General features: G+C 38.1%; 1 protein-coding gene across 1 annotated transcript in view; it reads right to left on the reverse strand.

Annotated features, from left to right (window-relative positions):
* The window catches only part of znf608 (zinc finger protein 608), a 67,299-nt gene that overhangs the window by 35,125 nt on the left and 10,098 nt on the right, over window positions 1-22,076 (reverse strand). The window lies entirely within an intron of this gene.

Consider the following 22,076-nt stretch of genomic DNA (forward strand, 5'->3'; position numbering starts at 1 on the left):
AATGTTTCCAGCCAACGCACACATACGTACACAAGCTGCACATTATAATTAGCTTCCACTTTTGTACAGAGTGACTCAGAAAAATAATACAGTAGTGCAAGAAGGTAACAATGGATACATTCAGTGTGATTATAACAACAACAAAAAAAGCGTTTCTGCCAGGAAAGTGCTTGGACCCTGTGGCTTCTGGGGCCAGCAGGGCAGGGGACAATTTAATGTTGCACTCAATCCGTGTAGCCTATCCACCCACTAATTGCTAACTGTGGAGCAGTGAGAACATTTCTGCAAACACAAGGAGGTGGAATGAGACAGAGAGAGATGCAGGAGAGTTTATTTCACGCTCTCAGCATCAGGACAAAAGTAACTGCTCAGAAATATTTGGAAATCACACATGACATATTCAGAATCTTTATTGATATTCATTGTGTAACAATAATGTGTGTGACAACCAACATCATCAACCCTTTGAGGGTTGGATTCAAATTCACATCACACCAGATTTGTTCTATTTTAATATTAATCAATGTTAAAAGTGGACATAACTGTGAGGAACACTCCCTTTCAAAAAAAAACTTTCAAGCTTTTTGTGTGTGAAAAGGTTAAAAGGAACACATTAGATATTTTAACGTTTATAGATTGTCTGTAGATTTTAATGTATTTGAGTCCTCCTGCTCTCTGGGTCACTGGGAGCACTGGTTGACGTTATGGAGCTGTCGAACAAAAATGTGAATTTCATGACATTCTCCTCATCTGTTTGAGATGAGGGTTTGATATATCAGAGGGATTTCTTTTAAGATGTTTTTAAGTGTTTTGATTGTAGTAAAATAATTTCCTGTAAGTATTAAAGACATCATAGTGCCATTTTACAGTATCAGCTATTCAGATTTCAGGAATGAAGGGAACGGCAGCAGAGAACTTGTAGCAGCATTCTCCCAATAGCATCACCTTCATCCACATCAACCAGCTGCTTCTTATACACACACTGAAGCTTCTGATGGGCTTTAACTTCACTTCTGATGTTTAATTATCATTTAGAAACCTGTGCCAGCATGAGGGGGCGCCCTCATGACCACTCAGCATGCATTAGAATACCAATATTCTTAGGTCTTCTTCTTAGCCTACTTTGGGTTTAAAGGATCTGAGGAAAGTTTATATTTCACATCACTGTGCACATTTAAACATCAAACCAATTTGAGCCTAAATGTAGAAACAATAACACAGAAAAAACAATCCTATTGGTGTATCCATCACCAAGGCTTATTGTATACAAACAGATGAAAGAAACAGTAACATGTAATCTATGCATCATTTAAAGCTCTGTACTCAAGTTTTAAATTGGACTGGAAAAATCAGAAACCGTTTTTTTTAGGTCTGCTTGTGGTAATTACAGAAAAAGAGGGAGCATAAAGGAAGTAACATTTTTTAAAATGGCAGGCAATTATAAATACAACGTTTCTATCAGCTCAACAAATACCAGCAAACACACAACCTCTTTCTGTGCTGTGTGTCACACAGTGTGTCACAAGCTAAAAGTATAGCTGCTGTATTTGAGACCGAGAGGACTCCAGTCAGAGATGGAGAAAGATGTGAAAAAGGCAGGACAGACGACTGCACTGATCAGCGGCATTTGAAACACTGGAAATTTCAAGCTTAGTTGCCATCATTTTTAATCAGATGTTGATTGTCTATGATTTATAGTTGCGTATTGTTCATATCATGAAACGTCCTTCGAAACAAACTGAGGTATTAACTTTCAACCCGTTCTCACTCCCAAATCGTAACATTTTACGCTAGGTGACAAATCGTCAACATATTACGCTTTCGGGCACCCAAGGCGTTCCTACGTCACGACATCGGAAAACTGCGGACACATGAGAACCGTTTGGACTCAATCTACACATCTTCGCTTTTTCCCTTAAAATGCTTTAAAAACACTATTTCACCTCATTAAAGTGCTGGTTAAGGTTAGGAATAAGGTTATGGTTAGGTTTAGCGATAAGGTTAGGTTTAGGCTTAGGTATACGGTTATGGTTAGGTTTAGGCATAAGGTTATGGTTAGGTTTAGGGATAAGGTTAGGTTTAGGCGTAGGGATACGGTTATGGTTAAGGTTAGGAATAAGGTTATGGTTAGGCATAAGGTTATGGTTAAGGTTAGGCATAAGGTTATGGTTAGGCTTAGTGATAAGGTTAAGTTTAGGGCTGCAGTACAGGGCTGGAAACCGCCGCGTACCATAACAACGTGGAAGGTCACCTTTCGCGTTTCTCAGGAACGCCGCAGGACGTGACAAAACGTCGGGATGTTACGCCTCGGGAGTGAGAACGGGCTCTAACTTTATGTTATTTAAGCAATCCATGAAAAAACTCGGGATAAACGGGTTAGTTTGCAGCACTGTTTGCAAATTTACAATAAAGTACCATGTTGGACTGGTGCACAGTGGCTGTGGTGTTCATGGTCAGATTAGGTTACATCAAGTACAGCACAGATGACTTTGAACTGAAGCTGATATAAAGGCAGCATACTGTCTGTCAGTGAAGGGATGAAAATCAGCCAAGATAGCTAATGGATTAAGTTGTGTAAGATCAGCTGATCACCTGTACAAGAAGAAATCTACTGGACCTCACAACAGGAATTATTGTGATTCGTGGTGCTTTTCCGTACACTCAGCCATTTTCACCAATATTAGCGTTCCCCCATGTGCCAAATCCCACTTTAACCCTTGACTGTACTTTTTTTTCCTGTTTAGGTGTAGAGGCAAAGAAAAACAAAAAACGTTTGTATTCCCATGGACTACTACATTTTATCATTATATAATTAAAATAACAAGAGCTTCAGTTAGCTTGGCACAAAAAAAAGCTGGTAGAAATGTCCTTCAAAGAGCTGCTTTTTACTATTTGGGGTATATTCCGGAGCTTGTACATTTTCACTTTTACTTGAATAAAGAAGTTTAATGAGTACTTCAGCTTTTATAGGAGTATTTTTTAACACATGTATCATAATTCTTACTTAGGTAACAATTCTGCACTTTTGCCAGTTCTGCAGGGACCTGAAAAAGATTATTTTCAGGTCTGGTTAAACGCCAACATCACCATTGTTTCCCACTACATTAATCAATACTAAATTAGTTCAAACTCAAAAAAACAACTCATTAGTTTTCTGTGAAACGTTGCGAGTCATTTCATATTTCTTCTTCGATTCCAGGCTCCAGTGGTGTTTCATAAACCCAAGAACATGTTTTTAAGTTTTCAAGGCTTGTAAATGATCTTAACTACTATCGTCACCATAGTTAGATGTAATGAAACCCATGTCAACGGTGCCTTTAAGAGCTCCTCTCTTATCTTCACCACTTATTATAGTCCCAATTACAGCAGCTCTGGGAAATAATTCTGCTGAGAGAGCAGCAGCAATCAGCAGTGAAGGATTTTTCTCGCCATTATGACTCAATAAAGATTACGGGCTTGACAGATATCTCACTGCGCGATATTCTTGAGTGATTTAACGCTCAAAAGAACTTCTTCAACATGCTGCGTCTGGAAGTGCCCGAGAAAACAGCAGCACTTTGTCAGGTCCGACACGGAGTTTTTCTGTAGTGTTTGGTTTCCCAGATAAAGGAGGTCCGCTGCTGTTGTGTTATTATGGAGATCAATCAGTTCCTTGCAGGTTTCTCTAAAATCTGACAAGAGAAGATTTTTCTTACTTCTTTAGAGAGAAAAACAAAAGACTCGAGGGTGCCCTGCACCTTTTTTTAGAAATGCCTCTACTTTTTCTTCTACAGCAGATTTAGATACTGCCAAGTTTATTGTTGCAGCTCCAGCGCTGTGGACTGAATGTCAGCAGATATTCAATTTTAAAAGACTCACTTCGGAATCAGGGCCAAAAACTACTGGTTTCAAAATCCATAATCAAATATGATCATTAGTGTTTGAGGGAAATAGTCTCCATGATTATCAATCAAAGGTTATAATTCACAAAATGTTATTTAATAGTAAAAAATGTGAAATAAAAATAAAAAGAATTTCATACTTTGGGATAAAGTCTGAAAAAGTATTAGTGGCTTTATTAACCTCCTAGGACCTGGCGTCCACATATGTGGACATCACATTTTGGGTGGTCTAGACCAAAATACAAAATTTTGCTCTACAAAGGCCTGATGTCCACTTACGAGGACATTATACGGCCACTGCTCACGAAATTTAAAACAAATAGCCTCATATGTGGATCTCATTTTTCTCAGAAACAAAAATCAGGTAAAAAAAAATTGTTTTTAAATTCATCAGGTCCCAATCAGCCCAAATAGCAAAGAGAAATTAAAAATGCATGCCATGAAAGAGTTCAGATCTTAGGAGGTTAAAGGTTCTCTTTTTAATTAGGCCTCAGTCAGTAAAGGCTAGAGACCCGGGGGTTACTGCCAGTCACTAGAGTGAAACTGGTTCCAAGATTATGGTACTGCACTAAAAACTAAAATCATTGCTTTGGTTGCTAGCAGGTTACCTTTGTCCCACATGGTTTGTATGGAAGAAGCCGGCTTGTTTGCAAACTACTCGACAAGCATTAGTGGGACTGTGAAAAGTGCGACGTAAACTCGACACGGACATCATTCACCATCAAAGTTAAGCTTCTGAAATGTGTTGGTTGGAGTTGTAAAGCAAAATGAGGCGAACTCTCTCTGTTGTGGAAAAAAACTACGTATGAGCATGACAATCTGCCAGTGGCTAAAGATACCAACGGGAGGTTTGTGGTACTTCTACAGCTGGAGATAACCAGCAGCGACTGACCAACGAGTCAGGGAATACACATTTTTCCCATGTTGAAACTCCATGTTGGACATGTTGAGATGTTTTCAAAAGTATTTGTATTTTTAAACTTTTGTCTTTTTAACCGTCACCATTTGCTCAAGAGCCTTCACAGTCTCTCAGACTAACATTAGAAACAAGAATATAGAAACTACTTAAGTGGCTAAAATGACTGATTTGGTCCATTTATGCCTGTTTTAATTGTTGCTTTTGTGTTTTTCATTCCTATAAAGTTTCTTTTATCTGTTGCAGACGTTGAGAAATGTAATCAATGCATCTTCATCAACAGAACTGTTTTCATCATCACTTTACGCATGCTTCTGCAGCAGTAAACCTTGGTACTCTAGGATTGTTAGCCATGGTTTACTATGAAATATTACAAGGCAATGATTATAAGAAGAAACCAGATTATAATGTTAAAAAATATACACATATTTTTATTATCTGTTCAATATAATACAGAGATGCAGCACTCGCACCTCTTTCTTCAGAGTCTGCTGATTGCTTTTGGAAGATTTAACAATATTTTAAAACACAAAACATATTTTATTAGTTTAGAAAACAAACTTGAAATGTGGTAGGCTGGCTCCTTTGAGAAATGCCCTGTTAGCTCTCCCTCAACCTTTGGGTTGATCATCTAGAGTTTGCTGTTCCCAGTGATATACATCGATTATTCCATGAAGCGGGACACTGTTGAGGACAAAGGCTGATGCATGAAGCCAAACTGTGACATGCATATATTAAAGTGGCACAAACACTTATTACTCGTCCTTCCTTTACTACCCGAGTGATTAATAAGTGGAAGAAACTCACCAACACTTGAGTTGCCTGTTTAGTTTCTTGGTGTCTCTTGCAGTATCTGTAATCCAGCTAGTATGAAAAGCTTTGTTTCGGCTGCATACTGCACTGCATTTATGTTAAAACCTTGATAAACAATGCAAATTTATCATGCAAAATAGCAATAAAACAAAAGGCAGATAATCCTCTGTGCTTCCTGAAACCGTCTGTTAACTCCCACACAGCTGCTGACAAAGACCACCCAGGACTTCTTCAACCAAATCACAAAGCAAATTAACTATAAAAGAAGAATCACGATCCCCGGTGATTTCTGTTCTGCCGTTAACGCCTTTTTTTCCTCCCTCAGATACCCAGAATAACAACGCTTGGTTGCAAATCACACGGCAGCTACAGTCGACCAGGCTGCAGACTCACACAGCAAAATAACAATAAAAACACAGGCCTGCTCCCTTGTGAGTCAGACGCTTCGAACAAATGATCCTTTCTCACACTGTTTCTTAATTAAAAAAATCCTTCAACACACACACACACACAAATATAACACACAAGAACAGGAGAATCTATTAAATAAAAATATAGGCTTCAGTTTAAATCGCAGGTCGGCTTAGTTTCATATGGTCTGTAATGATATTACTTAATATTACAAAAAATACCATACACTAAGATTAAGTGAATAAATAAATACATAGGTCATTAATTAAATATGAAATAATAATGAAAATTCACTCAGGGCTCCTTCTTAGTTTGTGGCTCGGCTCAGGTCATAACATGAGCTGATTTTGCTGTGATTTCCCAGATTAAATACCAGTTTATCTTTTGCTTTATTTTTCTAGTCAGACGACTGTTCTGTTCATAGAACCTGATATGTTAAATGCACTGAACAGGGATCCTTTTAAATGTCTTGGTAATATTATTAACACAGTTGCGTCCAATACAGTGCAGAACGGCATAAAATACGACACTGGTTTTTATGTGAAAACAAAAGCTTTCATAGGATCTGTGAAATGGAACAGCTTATAGAACCACCTTTTGCAGCAACACAGTCATTTTCTGTATGACTTTATCAGTCTCTCCCATCTTTGGTCTCAAAGATGGCCTCAGATTTCTTTAGTGTACAGAGGAGATTATGGACGATAAAAGTTGCAAAGGTCGTGTGGGTAGAAAGCAAGCCCAGATCCTCACCCTTCCACCGCCATGCTTGACAGTTGGTATGACATGTTTTTGCTGATATCCTGTACTTGGCTTTTGCCAAATATGGCAGTTTGTTCAAAAATCTTCGCTTTAATTTTGTCTGTCCTAAAGACATTATTCTAAAAGTCTAGTAGTTTTTTTTTCAGATGCAACTTTGCAGACTTAAGTCGTGCTGCTACGTCTGTTTTGAAGGCTCCTGACAACCCTTGAAAACAGGCCATAGTAGTTCAGTCTTTTTCTAATTGCAGTGTCACGACCTTTAACAGCTAACATGCTAACTGAGGCCTGTATTGTTTCTTGGTGCATTGCTAGGTCTGACCTTGGGTTGAATTTACTGGGATCTGCATTTGTGAGAAGATTGAAGCATTGTGTTAATGCATCAGTCTTTCTAGAGCTGCACTTCTTTAAAGGTATTTGACAGCAAACTGTTAAAACCTCTGCTTTTACAGAAATGGTCACACTTGCTGATGATCAGTTAATCTAGTCCATTTGATTAGCAGCACCTGAGTAACTCTCAGAATTCTTTCACATGACTGTAAACAAATGTATTGGCTATGTTATGTAATTTTTTACATTTTTAACTGTTTCATGTATCATAAAATTAGCAAAACTGTGTGACTGTAAAAATATATATTTTTATATACAAAACGTATATGTTTTATTGTCAGGCAGGATTATTTCAGCAACTCTTGGTTTTTGCCAACATACAGTACCCCTGGGAACTAGAAATGCAGACATATCTTGACTAGAGGTTCCTACAGTAGCTTTTTCAGTAAGTTGAGTTATTAAACACTTATCAAGGAATCAAAAAGTAAGAAACTCATCCAGAAATCTCAGAGTTCCTTGAGAGAGGAGTGCTGCATTCTGAGGAGCTTTGGAAACAGCCTGTTACAAGGTCAAAGTCAAATGAATTTTATTGACTCTTCAGATATTCTTTGTCTTAAATAGCCACCAGTTCAAGTTTTGTAAATAGGACTTAGTAACAGATTAGGGGCGAGCACAACAATAGTTAGGCATTTTATACATCACCAGCTTGTCTGCCAAAGTTTTATGGATTTTCACACATTTCAGCACTTTGCTCAGTCTGTGGCAGTTCACTTACTGCATCTAAATCAGCCCAACCCTGCTTTAGACAGACTTTGGTTTTGGTTTGCTCCATAACGGCGTATAAAAATTGACTCTATAGTGGTAAAAGCCTGTGTCCAAAGTACTAAAAGAGTAGAAAAACAATACAACAACATACAGTACCTCTAGGAAATAGAAAATGCAGACATATCTGTTACCAGTTGTTAATTCATCAAAAGATCAATGAGCTTATGCCATAGTGAAGCGTCACTTCATTCGTCCTTCACTTCACTACTCTGCCTTCACTATTGGTCAGAATTTAATCAAACTTACACAGAACAATCACCTAATGAGCATAATGGGTCACGCAAATTGTGTCAAGGTCAAAGTTGTAAAATTTTAGATTTAAAATAAGTGAATTTCATTTGAATAAAGCGTTCATCTTCCTGCAGTCATATTGCAGCTATGCATGGGTTTCCTCTGAGTAATTCAGGTGTGCATTTTTTAAAACTGGACATGAATGCAAGGTCGATAACACACTTAAGTGCAAAGGATAAAGTGCTGTATGAATATGTGTGTGAAAAAGTTGAATGTGGCTAGTAGTGTAGAGTGCTTTAAGTGGTGCTTTGAGATGAGAAGTGCCACATCAATGCCAAAACTGGCATTCGTGTGGCATTCGAGTTTCTGACCCCGGAGTTCTGTTAACATAATGCAGGTAAATTAAAAATAAGGTACAGAAACATATGCTGCTCCTTTTGTTGACAGCTGATGTGCATCGGTGCTTGAAAATGAGCACAGCAGTGCATCATTGCGTCCAAAAAAATTCTAAAAAGTGTGATGTTTCTGTATTGAAGAGCATGATAGAGTATTGTTGATGACAGCAGTCACTTTGACCTGTAGATGAAATCGCTTGCGCTCATGATGCTGATTGGTTGTGAAGACTTTATGTTGTGAATCCACTGTTCATAACAACAACTCCAGTGCCTTTTTTCTATTCTTAAGTCTGTGTCCTCCTCCCAGGAACTGACTGAAACAGCATCGCCGCCACTGCCTCGTGCTCCTGCATGTGCTGATTTCGCTTGTGTTTTTTCGTAAGTACCCAGTATCTTTTTCTGTGATGCCTTCTGTATCTTTAGAGAACAAAGACCAAAATAAATAAATAAATAAAATATGAAAAAAAGAAAGTGAAGCCCGAGTGTTGCTGCTTGAACTAATCCACACAGGAACACGAAGTATATCCAAATAACACTAAAATATGCATGGACCCTGGAGCTGTGCACAACACAAAGTCTCTCTAGTTCTCACTTTCCTTCAGATGATGCCCATGCTCGTTTTTCCTCTAAGAGTCAGATTCAAATCACCAGATAGTATCGAACCATTAAAAGGGATGTTTAAGCATTTCTTATTATTTCTTCTTAGTATTTGCTATCTTGAGATTACCAAAGGGTTGTAATAAGAAGCATCTTCCACATAGTTGGGGTTGAGCTTTGAGTTAGCTGGTTCCACAAACCGTAGAGGAACCCAGTCAGAGACAACGAGTACCTTAAACTTTAAAATTAAATATTAAAAGCTACTCTGTATAATATCATAGCATGACCATGCTATAATATTCCTTTTGTGTTTACATTGTTGGTAAAAAATGTGGGTGGTAGATGTTATTTAGATGGTTTTTTTTGTTGTTGTTGTTTTTTAATTAGTTTTTCTGTTTTCACAAATAGTACATAATTACATAACATAATAAAGTGTACAATTCAGAACCAAAAATAAATAAATAAATAAAAACAAAAAACAAATAAACAAAACAAAAACAAACAAACAAACAGACTAATAACTAAGCACAAAACACCAGCTCAGGTCCATCTAAAAAATATATAAAATAAAGAGAGAATACAATACAGTACAATACCTGTGGTCCCAGTAGTACGTTGCAATTTGAACACTCAAGAGAATCCTTGTAACATAATATTAGAGACGTCAGGTTCCACATAATTCAAGTATGGTTCCCACACCTTAAAGAATTGGTCTGTTTTTGAGTGCAGTACACATGTAAGATATTCCAATGGCACTAAATCCAACACTACTCTTTGCCAACCTTTAATAGTTGGTGCTTTTTCATTAATCCATTGGAGTAGTATATTCTTCCTCGCCGCATAGGTGAGAACACAATACAATCTCCTATTATTTTTGGTTATTTAAATGTTAAGAAGTGACCATTTTAGCGCATTGTTAGTTGCTCACTTTGCTTGTATAATTCAAATTTTGTGCATATAAATGAGAAATTATTCTTGATAAGATATTCTAATAAATTCTAATGTGTCACATTATAATAAATGTGACACAGCATGCAAAAACCAGGCTAAAGTCCAACATTTTATTTATTTATTTTTTACATTTTCCTAAAATGTCTAAACTTCTTTTTTTTCTCTATAAATGTTTAACTTGAAGGTGACAAACTGTTTCCACTCTGAGAGTGAAGCAACATAAATATTCACTTAAAAACTCCACTGCAACCACTGATTGATCATAATCCACACAGTGTTATCACCACCTAAAAACGCAGACGTTTCCAGCACCAGTAAGGTGGCAGTTATTTCAAGCTAACTTGGTACGTTGCACCACAGCGGCTGCACTAAGCAGGGCTTTTCTCCTCATAGCTAAGACACTTATTGGGCAGGTATATGGGGAAAAACAGTGCTCTGTGTATTTGTAGTTTATCGTCAGAAATTACTTACTAGTAGACTTTTCAGGCATAGATTTGAGAGATATTGGCACACAGTAAAATTAAGATAAAAACACTTGGAAAGTTCATTGTTTGGCTGTTTTTGTGCACAACTGGAATTTTTGTCCTACATCTTCTACTGGCTTTTGCCCTGTTTTTTCCACAAATGTTAAAAATGGTTCATTTTAGCTGTTGCTAGCTGGTTGCTAGGCAACATGGTGACTTCATAATATCTGATATCCATATCTGATACTGTAATACAGATACAAGAGCCTTCGAGACGTAGTTTGGATCCTCAACTCCCGACTGTTTAGGAGGAGTTTGCAGACAAAGAAATAAACAAACAGACATATTCTGTTGTCTGAGAGATTTTGTGTAATATAGTAAAATATAGACTAAACAATTTTTCAGTCTATAATCGATTCAGTGTCATTCAGCTCTGTAAAGCAAACTTGGCAGCAAATTAGGACCAAACACAAACATTTTTTATTTTTTATCTACATGCAAATTTTCTCGACATGGTCATGCATACCGTTACTGCACAGCTTCCTTCATTGTTGTTATCGAGGTAGGCTCAACAGGCTGAGCAGATGGTTGATAAAAGAATTTTTTTTTTAAAGTGGCATTTCTAGCAGCTTTTTAAACCAAAACTCTTGTTATTTGTAACATGACCAAAATAAATTAGCATAACAATTTAGCAAGTTAAGAAGAGAGCCACTTTTATCACACTGAAAACTTGGGATTCAACTCTACATACCTAACCCTAATGCTTTAATTTGCTTTGCAGTACAACCCTGTGAAAGGAAGCAGGTGACAGTGAGACGTGAAATGGTAAAAAGCTGACACAAAAACAATGAGGTTTCATATTTTGGGCTATTTCATGAAGAAGATGGTGAAAAAAGAAAATGATTCAGGTGACATGCTGTTGCCTTTAAAACCCGAGCTGGTTTAGAAAATGCTTTGTGATGACTGTTAGCAAGAGGCCAACATTTCAGAGAGTACTGATTACACTTAGAGATATCTGCTAATGTCCATGATCAGTTAATGTGCAAGGTTATTATAGTGAACTAAAACTAAGCTAAAAACTAAAACTAGGTATGCACAAACATTTTAGTAAACTGAAATAAAAATTAAACTTTTGAAAAAAATGAACACTAAATGAAATGACTTTGTGAACTAAGTAAGTGAAACAAAATTAAAATATAGAGAAAATATCCTTCATATTTTTTGCCTAATAAGGATCTGATGGGCATGTTTTTTGAGACTTTTGGATACAAAACTATAACAACTGCTTTCAAAAATGTCTTATTTTAATACAATAAATGCAATAATACTTAAAAAGTCTAAAAACTAACAGTGAAGATAATAAAAATTTAACTAAACTGAATGTTTCAAACACTAAAAACTAACCTGTCATGCATAAATCTGAAAAAGAGCAATTCCCCTTTAATTTTGTGACATTTGACACTCAACATTGTTGGGTTGTTATTAAAACTCTTTACCAGAAAATGAACCATATTCCATCTGTTTTATACTCATCTCATCTGTTTTCTGTCACTTAATAAATTTAAATCGCATGTTAAAACTCATTTTAAGACTATTCCAATACTGCACCCCTCTCTCAGACTGCTAACTTGCACGCTTACATGTTTTCTTGAGTTTCCAAAAGTAGAATGGGAGGCAGCGCTATCTCCCAGTTTGGACTCAAGAGACAAACTGAATCTCTGCTTTTAAGTCCTCCTATTTGATAAAGCCTAGTGTGGATCAGGTGACCCTGAGCCATCCCTTAGTTATGCTTCTATAGATGCAGGCAGCTGGGGGACTTCCCATGGTGCACTGAGCACTTCTTCTCTAACCCTTCACTCTTCTCCTTTCATTCCCTTATGTTTATTTGCCACTCCTGCATGTAATTAGCTTTTGTCTTCTCTCTTCTGACATTTGTGTTTTGCCTTGCCAGAGTTTTCTTCCTGTTTAAAAGAAATTTCTTCCTTACCACCATCTCCAAGTGCTGGATTACATCGGATCATCTGATTAGTGGGTACTGTGGGATTTGTGGTGGGGTAGGAAGGTTCTCCTTATCCTACCTCCTACCCGTTTACCCTGCTCTCCTATTTCTGGTATCCCTGATATAATCCTTGCCTGAGCCTTATTTTATTGTTTGCCTCATGAGAGATGAAATCAAGATAGTCAATTATCCAGTAATCTATAAGTAAAATTTAAAACGAATGATAAATAATTGCATTTTAATGATGCTTTTCTAGGCAAATGAGGCACACAAAGTGCTTAACACGGCAAGCCATGTTCACAAATCCACATATATTTTATTGTATAAATGCACCACTTTCGATACATATCAGACACGGTTCACTATCTCGTCCAAGGACACGTCATGTGGGCCGAAGAAGCCAGGGATTCAACAACCTGCCTTCCAATTAGTGGACGGCCTGCGCTACCTTTTAAACCTCAGCCGCCTCTTGAAATACGCCAATCACAGCATCACAGAATCAAATCAAATGACTTGATTCATTTGATCAAAATCCCAAATCAAATTTAATACATTTCTATGAGATTATGCCTAAATTTATATTGTTCTTGCCTCTTGTAAAAGAGGCTTCAGGGACTTCAGGGATCTCAATAAAAGCCGTGTGTCAATTTCATACTTTAAATCCACTTTGGTGAAAGGGAGAGGATGAGGAGGAGAAGAGGAGAAAGCAAGCAGAAAAATCTGCTGCAGTTCAAATAAAGCAGACTCAACTTTAATGTTTCCTCCGACACACTGGAGCTTTGTGTCGAGGTTGAATCACAAATAGCTGTCCTAACTGGCATGCAGAGCTGGATTTACCCAAATTAATCAGGAGAGGGAGGCTGGGTGGTGAGAGTCAAGGGAGCCAACTGAGTTTTCCATTAATTCTCCCTCTAAAATCTATAATTAAACAAAGACACATTTTTTCATCTTTGGTTTTCATGTTTCTTTTTTCCTCTAAATCTTGAATCGCATTTTTAAGCGCCCACAGAGCAATGCGGTTTTTCAAAAATGCCAAAAAGAATTTGAATCAATCCAATTATCCCTCTATCTTTTCCTTTTTCCACCCATCCATCAACCCTGCTTTTTCCTTTACCTCATTTTCGTTCTCATCCCTTTTTCTTTTCTTCCTTTTCCTCTGCTTTCTTTGTGTCCTTCCTCCCCTCTCCCTCCTCCCCTCATATTAAATCCCTCGGTGAGCAGCCTCACTGATGTTTTTTTTTCTCGCAGACAAAAATCATCTCTGTCTTTATTGTCAGGCTGCTGAAAGAGGAGGCGTGTGTGTGTGCGTAGACAATCTGTGGTTTATCGAGTGTGTGTTTGCGTTTGTGCTTCACGCGTGACTGTGTGTGTTTTCACGAATAGTAGCCATTTTTCCCATTTTCTCTCTCCAGCCTTGCTCATCTCAGCTCTTCCTTTTTCAGTCCCTCATCAGCACACACACAGACACGCACACAAAAACCACTTACCTTCCTATTGAATGACAAGCTCTAATGGCATTTAAACCAACCGAGTGAAAAACAATGGACATTAGTCACCGCTATAATAACTCCTGCTCCAAAATATCTCAACCTCTTTCTTTCCTTCAACACTGCCGCTGCACAATCAACCATTAACAATAATTACATTAGCACAATTCTGCATAAATTAATCTCCCCGAGTTGCAGTGTTTGCAAGCAGCGTTTTCATAATGATGTAATTATAAAGCATCTGAAGTGAAGCAGACATCACACGCTCTCAGTGTGACGGCTGATGAGAGACTCCATCGGGGGAAATGTGAAACCTTAAAGATGGCAAAGATGATTGGCCAGTGAACCATTACTTCCAACTCAGTAAACAGCCTGTGCATGGGAGCTATTATCCTTTCAAAAAAGAGATTGTAATAACATGGCAACCCCACATGTGACACCCAGATGTGGCTTGCCAACTTTGAATTGCAAAAGCAAATATGAACTGAAGGAAATCCAACGGCCACCACACTGTTTTCAAGTAGGAAGATTAATTACCGCATTTGCAGATGCGTGCAATTTATCATTTTATTGTTGGACTGAAATTTACAGACTAACACTGCTTTTGTTGCATTAATGTAACTATCAATAGGCCTCTGTGGGTTACATCTAGTGCTTTAGACACCAATAAAACACATCCTGTTAGCTCTGTAACAGGATATAAATATAGTGGTTCCCTGGATTAAAAAAAGAGCACAATGGTAGAGCATAAACAAGTCTACAAAAATATAACTGTTGAATAATCCTTGTGGTTTCTATGATATCCTTTGGCATCTACAGCATTTTGTGTTTTTAAGAGTTAGTTACAGTAAGAGGAACATTGTGGTTTTGTTTAACTAAAATTATTTGTATAACATTTTGTGCAAGTGCTTCACAGTTTGAATAAAAGCACAGATTAAAGACACGTGCACGTGTCTAAACATACAAACACGCAGCCGGACATATACATACAGTAGTGCACACACACTCCAATACACACATTAGGAGAACAAGAGCCAAAAATAATGGGCAACCACTGGTTGGCTGAATCAGTGGTCATTTAATACAGACCACTGATTGAGCTGACCTGACAGGCTGTTCAGAAGTTCAGGAGCCTCAAAAGCGTGATTGCCTCTGGTTTTAAAATTAGAGCAAGGAATAGTTAAAAAACCCTGATCAGACCAAACCAGAAAGGCTAACTGATGGAAAAAGGTCTGAGCAGGTCTGCTGTGTAGGCTGGAGCCATGTTATTAATAACATTTTTAAATGAATTAGAAAAAAGAAATGAAGGGAAATGATAATTGGGGTGATGTGTTGTGTGCTGGCTTGTTTTTATGCAGCCGAGCTGCTGCATTCTGGACCAGTTAAAACAGGCTCTTAAAAAGTTACTTACAGTTAACAAGATGAGAGAAAATGAAAGTGTGTACTAAAAATTCCACATTACTGAGTGTCAAAGGTTTGATTCTTGCAGAGTTTCTTAAATGAAAAAAGCAAGACTGGATGAGCTTTGAGATGTGAGATTCAAAATTCAAATGTTGGTCACAAATAATGTCAAGGTTCTTAGCAAAAGGGTTTGATGGAGCCGATGTAATAATTGCCATCCTTTGAGAAGCTGTTTGGGCCGAAAACGAGCGCCCCAGATTTTGCCATTATTGCTCGTAAACATAGGATTTGAACAGCAGATGGGTGGGGCTTCTGTGCTCTTAGCCGGAGCTGTTTGCCTGAGATATTCACTCTTTATAGAGAGCCAAGACTAGAAAAAAAGTGCCTGAAACAGTCTAAAGCCTGACCTTTTGATGGAAATTACTAGTATATATGCTGACCTCATTTAAGACTTTTTCTCTATATAGTATGTATGACTAGAAAAAGGGAAGAGCACACAAACCACATCTCCAAAAACCACATCCCCTGATTTGCCATCATATTGTCTGAGTCAGATGAAAGCAGCTTTAATCTGATTTGGATTTGAGCACATATGAGACACTCATTGCCTGAGTCAAAGAGCGACTGAAGCATCCCCCTGAGTGCAGCCGCTACAAGATGTTTCAGGAAAGCTGCAGTTAAATAAAATATGAAAGGAAGCGAAGAAGAAGAGGATGTGAGGTGATTCTTCGACGAGTTTTCAGGTAATGACAGACGGTGGGAGGTGAGATTATGATGCTGTTTTATTTCTGTGTTTCCTGTGGCTTCGGAGGCTTCGATGAATGGATGCAAAGGAAAACCTGCCAGCCTGCAGAGCAGAGCATGTGGGCGTACTGTCATACCATGAAGCCTTTTTCACTCTGTTGGCACTGATACTTTGATAGCTAATGGACTCTCAGTCCAGCCTCCACATGAGCTGTTCTAAAAACACCCTTCACACTGCCGTTTGCTCGTCCACTTGTTCTCCTTCTCTTCTATTCAAGCTTCTGTCCAATCAAGTAAAACATAAAATCATTTTCCTTCGGTCTGCATCAGGCTGATTAATCAAAATGCCAATAAACTGAGCCAATATTGGCATGTAGTCAGACTTACCTAGCTTTGATTGATTACATATTTATTCAAGCTGATCAATGATCTTTGTCAACCCTCTCTCGTTGTGAAAGGAGAGCAAATAAACATGTGCTGTGATATCACTCCACAAATTTCTGTCTGCAGTAATGCCCACAGTAACGACAGCAATGGAGCTGCACCCCGGCTGTGCAAAATGATTGACAGTTTGAGCTCACAGATTGCACAGTAGTAACAATTTTGTTGTTCTTAAAGCAAAGGTAAGGCTTCAATAAAAAAAAATACAGCAAACAAAATCATGTGAAATCGTGATCCTTTGCTTTGGTTTGTTTTTTTAAGTGACACTCCTGGAATTGCCTTTTTTCGTAGACCTTGTGTAAAAAGTCAGAGTTGTATGAAAGAAGAACCGAAGGCACCCAAATCTCATAAATCATGCAGTTTTTCTATTTACAGTCATGCATTTAAGTCTTGTGGGTTGATCTTTGTTTAACAGACCGATGTACTACCTTTTGCTAGAGGCAAGGACATAAGATGCAGCAGTACAAGTCATGGGCTGTGATAAACAAGACAAAATACAAACTGCTGGAGCTTCTCCACACTGGCTCTGCCAAGTGAACAATGAGGGAACAGCATGCTGGCTTTGTGGATCTATGGACGCCTCTGTCATCATATTGTAACCACAATGATATCACGTTGTCCAAAGCTCAGTTTCTGGCCGGTCATAGGGGATGTAAAGTCATAACAGATATATGACCACAATATCATATTTTAAATGCCTAATAAATGCGTAATAAATAAATAAATCTAGAGGATAAAATGTACATTTAGAGGGTAAATCAATCCCAGGAACCCATTCTTTTGGATGTGGTTCTGGAAGTTTTCTTTTAAAATTATCTTTACAGGACTTTCTTCACAAAACGTTTTTAAGATTTATTTTAAAGGTGCCATAAAATATTTACATTTTGAAAAGAAACTGAACCAATAAAACTAAGCCACAGGGCTTATTATTATTCCCCATTTTCTGACCTATTTCTGATCCTGAACTTGTCTTGTTAGTTGGAAAGAAGTTAATATAGAAATTAAAGGAGTTGACGAGGAAGTTCAACAATAACTCCCTTGTGATTTCTTTGGTTGATAGCAGATTGTTGCAGCTTCCTGTCGTTCACATGCATGCCAACTTGTCTGCAAACACTTGCTAACTAACCTCTAAGGGGTAGCAAAACTTGAAAAAGCAAACTGGAAATGGAGACCATTCATCTTCAAAGTAAATGTTTTCCCTTACCCTGAAATTAACACATTTAGAAAGGCACAGTTTTCACACAATTTCACTGCCACTTAGCAAGTAGTTGGCAAGTGTTTGCTGTTGGGTAGTATAAATGTTTTCCAAGCAAATTGTAGTTACCAGACTGGTCTCTAGACCTGCATAACTGAAGCCTAAATGAACAGAATGAAAGCAAAGAGGAGATTATTAATATAATGCTTATGTGTCAGTCTGAGTTGTGCGTTAATGTCTGATTGGGGTGCGTAACAAAAACCGTTTAGTTCTGCTGACATGCTCATTTGCCTGGTGTTGAATAATAATAATGACATCTAATGAAAGTGCAGCTTTGCTGTTGCTAATTTATCGTTATTGAAGACACTGATGACTCTGCCTATATGTTTGTTACATTTCAAACATGCTTCCAGGTTTTGCCACTCTTATTCTCACTGATTTATTCCAGCCTAACAGATTCAAACCTCAAACCTTTAATTTCAAATAGCTTTTTAATATTTGACACAAAACATTTTCATTTAGACTCTGAGGGTTTTGTTTCTTGGGGTTTTACAGTCACCATGTTTTGGGGGTAAAAGCTGATATTTTTAAGGACTAGACAGCTAAACTCCTTTGTATTATATACCTAACTTAAGGCTGGAGAGTGGAACTGAAGCATACTAATGTAGCTATGTGTTTAAATAAAGAAAGCAAAATTTTAAAAAAAGGAATTCCAAGGTCACTCGCTTATTTTCAAAAGCTTCTAAAGCTTCAGATTTTCCTCATATTCACAAGGGGTCTACTTCTGCCTTCTGCCTGTCTGATTTCCATGTTTTCAGTCAATAGTCTCCTGTCAATCACAGCCCCGTGAAGCCAACACACAAAACCAAAGTAAAACTCTCCTGCCAGCACTGCTCTCTGCTGAAGCACTGAAATTAAAGCTGGATTTTACGCAACAAAAGAAGGAAAAATAAATATTTCTCAACAGGGTGAACATATCAAAGTCTTTTCTACAAATGGGCGATGGTGAAATTTTGCACAGTCTCAGTCTGCAGCAGTAAGTGCAACTCATCTGCAACACAACACGTCTCTTTGCAACAGGGGACTCAGCTCAGCAGGTTGTCAAATGGATGTATTCTGGTTATACTCATATAAAAGCAACATTACTGAGCATTTGTGTCACTTTGTGGTTAAATTGCCATCCAACAGCAACTACATCATTATTTGTAAAGAGATTTCTGAATTTCTGTTTTAAATCTGTGGCGTCCTGGCTGAACTCTGAATCTAAATTAATGTGAATTTCTGTTTAATGTGATTTCTTTTTTTATATGTAGACGACAACAGTTTTACAGATTTGCAACAGATGGCATCTGATTTGGGATTTTCACCAGTTTATCACAGTTAATTGCAGCATTATCACAAATAGATTGCATGCAATTACCAAACTGACCCCAATAATTTTGGTTGTTCTGCAGTTTCCAACCATTGTTTTCCCTAAAGCGGTGCGCTATCAATCAGACCATTTGATGTGTACTAATGCAGTAATTCTTGTTCATTACTTTTGTGCAGAAGCCGCTATCATGCCTTTTTTTTCCCTTCAGGCATGTAGTTCTACTTATTGTCAGTCTGCTTCGTCTCTGCTCTTTGTTATGCCTCTTCTCACACACAGCAGTCATTCAACAACAAACACACACACCCAGTTAAACAAAAAGATGAGGCGAAAAATTAGACCTGTCTCTGCAAATGCACATTTGCATTAAGCTCAAATGCAAAATTAACCCAACACACACAAACACCCCCATTCTCTCTTTCTCTCTTTTTCTGATGATGATGGTGTAGCTGTTCTGCACACATTCATGAAATTCTGTATATGCTGCATGTACCTGCACACATTGTTGGTTATATGCAGGGATGCCTACATAAAACTAGAGTCAGGTAGATTAAATGAAATACAAATCCCATCCTGCAAGTCAAAAATTGCCTTGACTGGTGTCCTGATCACTCTGACCACTGCCCATATTAAACAAATTAACCAAACCTAATTTTCATAGCCAGGGCAATGTCAACAAATATTTAAAAAACTTAAAATGTTGTCTTTTGCATTTTCCCACCCAGAATTCAGCGTTAATGCCATCCTTTCCACACAAAGACTTTACTGGCTCGCCCATTTATTTCTTGTGAGTCTGTAGTCCAAGATGGTATCGCTGTAGTCCATCAGCTCACTGCGGCAGCTGATAATTTTTCTATTTATTGTCAAGTGTTACTTAATAACTCATTGGAAAAGGTGTGGTTTCACATCTTTTAATGTCCACCTACATGTGTACCCCAACCCTGTGGGAAATGTTGGATTTCTGTTTGTAATGCTCTAAACACTGACATTGTTTTACACAGAGATCTTTTTATATCAATGTTTCCTCCTTGTAACATTCCCAGAATAAAACTCAGAATTTAACAGCTGTAAATTTTAGTCTTTGCACATTTTAGCAGACACGTGTCAGATCCCCGGTGGTTTGTCCTCCCACCCTTTAGAAATCCACATCAAGACTTCAGAATCAGACATTTCGTGCCTTTAGAAAACATGTTCAGTCTTTTGGAAAGACATCTGGCTGGCTGTTAGATAACTATGTGTCCATGCTGGCTCCAGCCAATATTCTTTGAAAAAGGAAGGATAAACAACATCAAAGCTCTGCTGATTATCAACCTCGGGTGAAAACTGGACAAATACTGTATGACGCAAGTTTGAATCCTGCTGAGAGCTGGTGACCTTTATGTGATGATAAATAAAAATGCAGGGCCCATCATAAAGTCCTGTCAGTGATCAGCAGAGGATAAAGAAATGCTAATAAATATTTGAGACGATTAATTTAATTATCCAATAAAAGTGAATATTTTTATTTAGTGCTCTAACTGTCAATAGTGGAAAAACGACAGATTCTCTCTTTGTATCACACTGTAACACTTCCAGTCCTCATTAACACCTTTTTTCCCTTTTTAGCATCATTAGCGCCTTACAGGTGTAAGGTGGTGAACCTGCACAGCTGCTGCTTAGTTTTATCTTTTCCATGCTGATAGTTAAAAGATGTTCCAAACTCCGTAAGCGATCAATTTGATTTAAAATCTACTATGGTTATTCTCTTGGTTTAACCACTCAAACGGAATCCTCAGAAGAGAAAATGTTGAAACAATGTTACGTTAAAGTGAAAGTCACTAAGACAGCATAGGGAGGAGGTCGGGGTAGACCAATGGCTAATAAAACACTGGCCTTAAATGCTTCATAAACTTTTTCAAGAGAAGACAGAAAATAACCCCCTGATACTAAAAACAATCAGCAGTTGTGTCAGGTGTGCGTAATTATTCAGCCCCCTGAGTCAATACTTTGTAGAACCACCTTTTGCTGCAATTACAGCTGCCAGTCTTTTAGGGTATGTCTCTACCAGCTTTGCACATCTAGAGACTGAAATCCTTGCCCATTCTTCTTTGCAAAACAGCTCCAGCTCAGTCAGATTAGATGGACAGTGTTTGTGAACAGCAGTTTTCAGATCTTGCCACAGATTCTCGATTGGATTTAGATCTGGACTTTGACTGGGCCATTCTAACACATGGATATGTTTTGTTTTAAACCGTTCCATTGTTGCCCTGGCTTTTTGTTTAGGGTCGTTGTCCTGCTGGAAGGTGAACCTCCGCCCCAGTCTCAAGTCTTTTGCAGACTCCAAGAGGTTTTCTTCCAAGATTGCCCTGTATTTGGCTCCATCCATCTTCCCATCAACTCTGACCAGCTTCCCTGTCCCTGCTGAAGAGAAGCACCCCCAGAGCATGATGCTGCCACCATCATATTTGACAGTGGGGATGGTGTGTTCAGAGTGATGTGCAGTGTTAGTTTTCCGCCACACATAGCGTTTTGAAATTTGACCAAAAAGTTCCATTTTGGTCTCATCTGACCAGAGCACCTTCTTCCACACGTTTGCTGTGTCCCCCACATGGCTTGTGGCAAACTGCAAACGGGACTTCTTATGGTTTTCTGTTAACAATGGCTTTCTTCTTGCCACTCTTCCATAAAGGCCAACTTTGTGCAGTGCACGACTAATAGTTGTCCTATGGACAGACTTGGTGGGTTTACAGTTGTGCCATACTCCTTCCATTTCTGAATGATCGCTTGAACAGTGCTCCGTGGGATGTTCAAGGCTTGGGAAATCTTTTTGTAGCCTAAGCCTGCTTTAAATTTCTCAATAACTTTATCCTTGACCTGTCTGGTGTGTTCTT

This window comes from Pelmatolapia mariae, linkage group LG12 (assembly GCF_036321145.2).
Source record: "Pelmatolapia mariae isolate MD_Pm_ZW linkage group LG12, Pm_UMD_F_2, whole genome shotgun sequence".
Taxonomy (NCBI): Eukaryota; Metazoa; Chordata; class Actinopteri; order Cichliformes; family Cichlidae; genus Pelmatolapia; species Pelmatolapia mariae.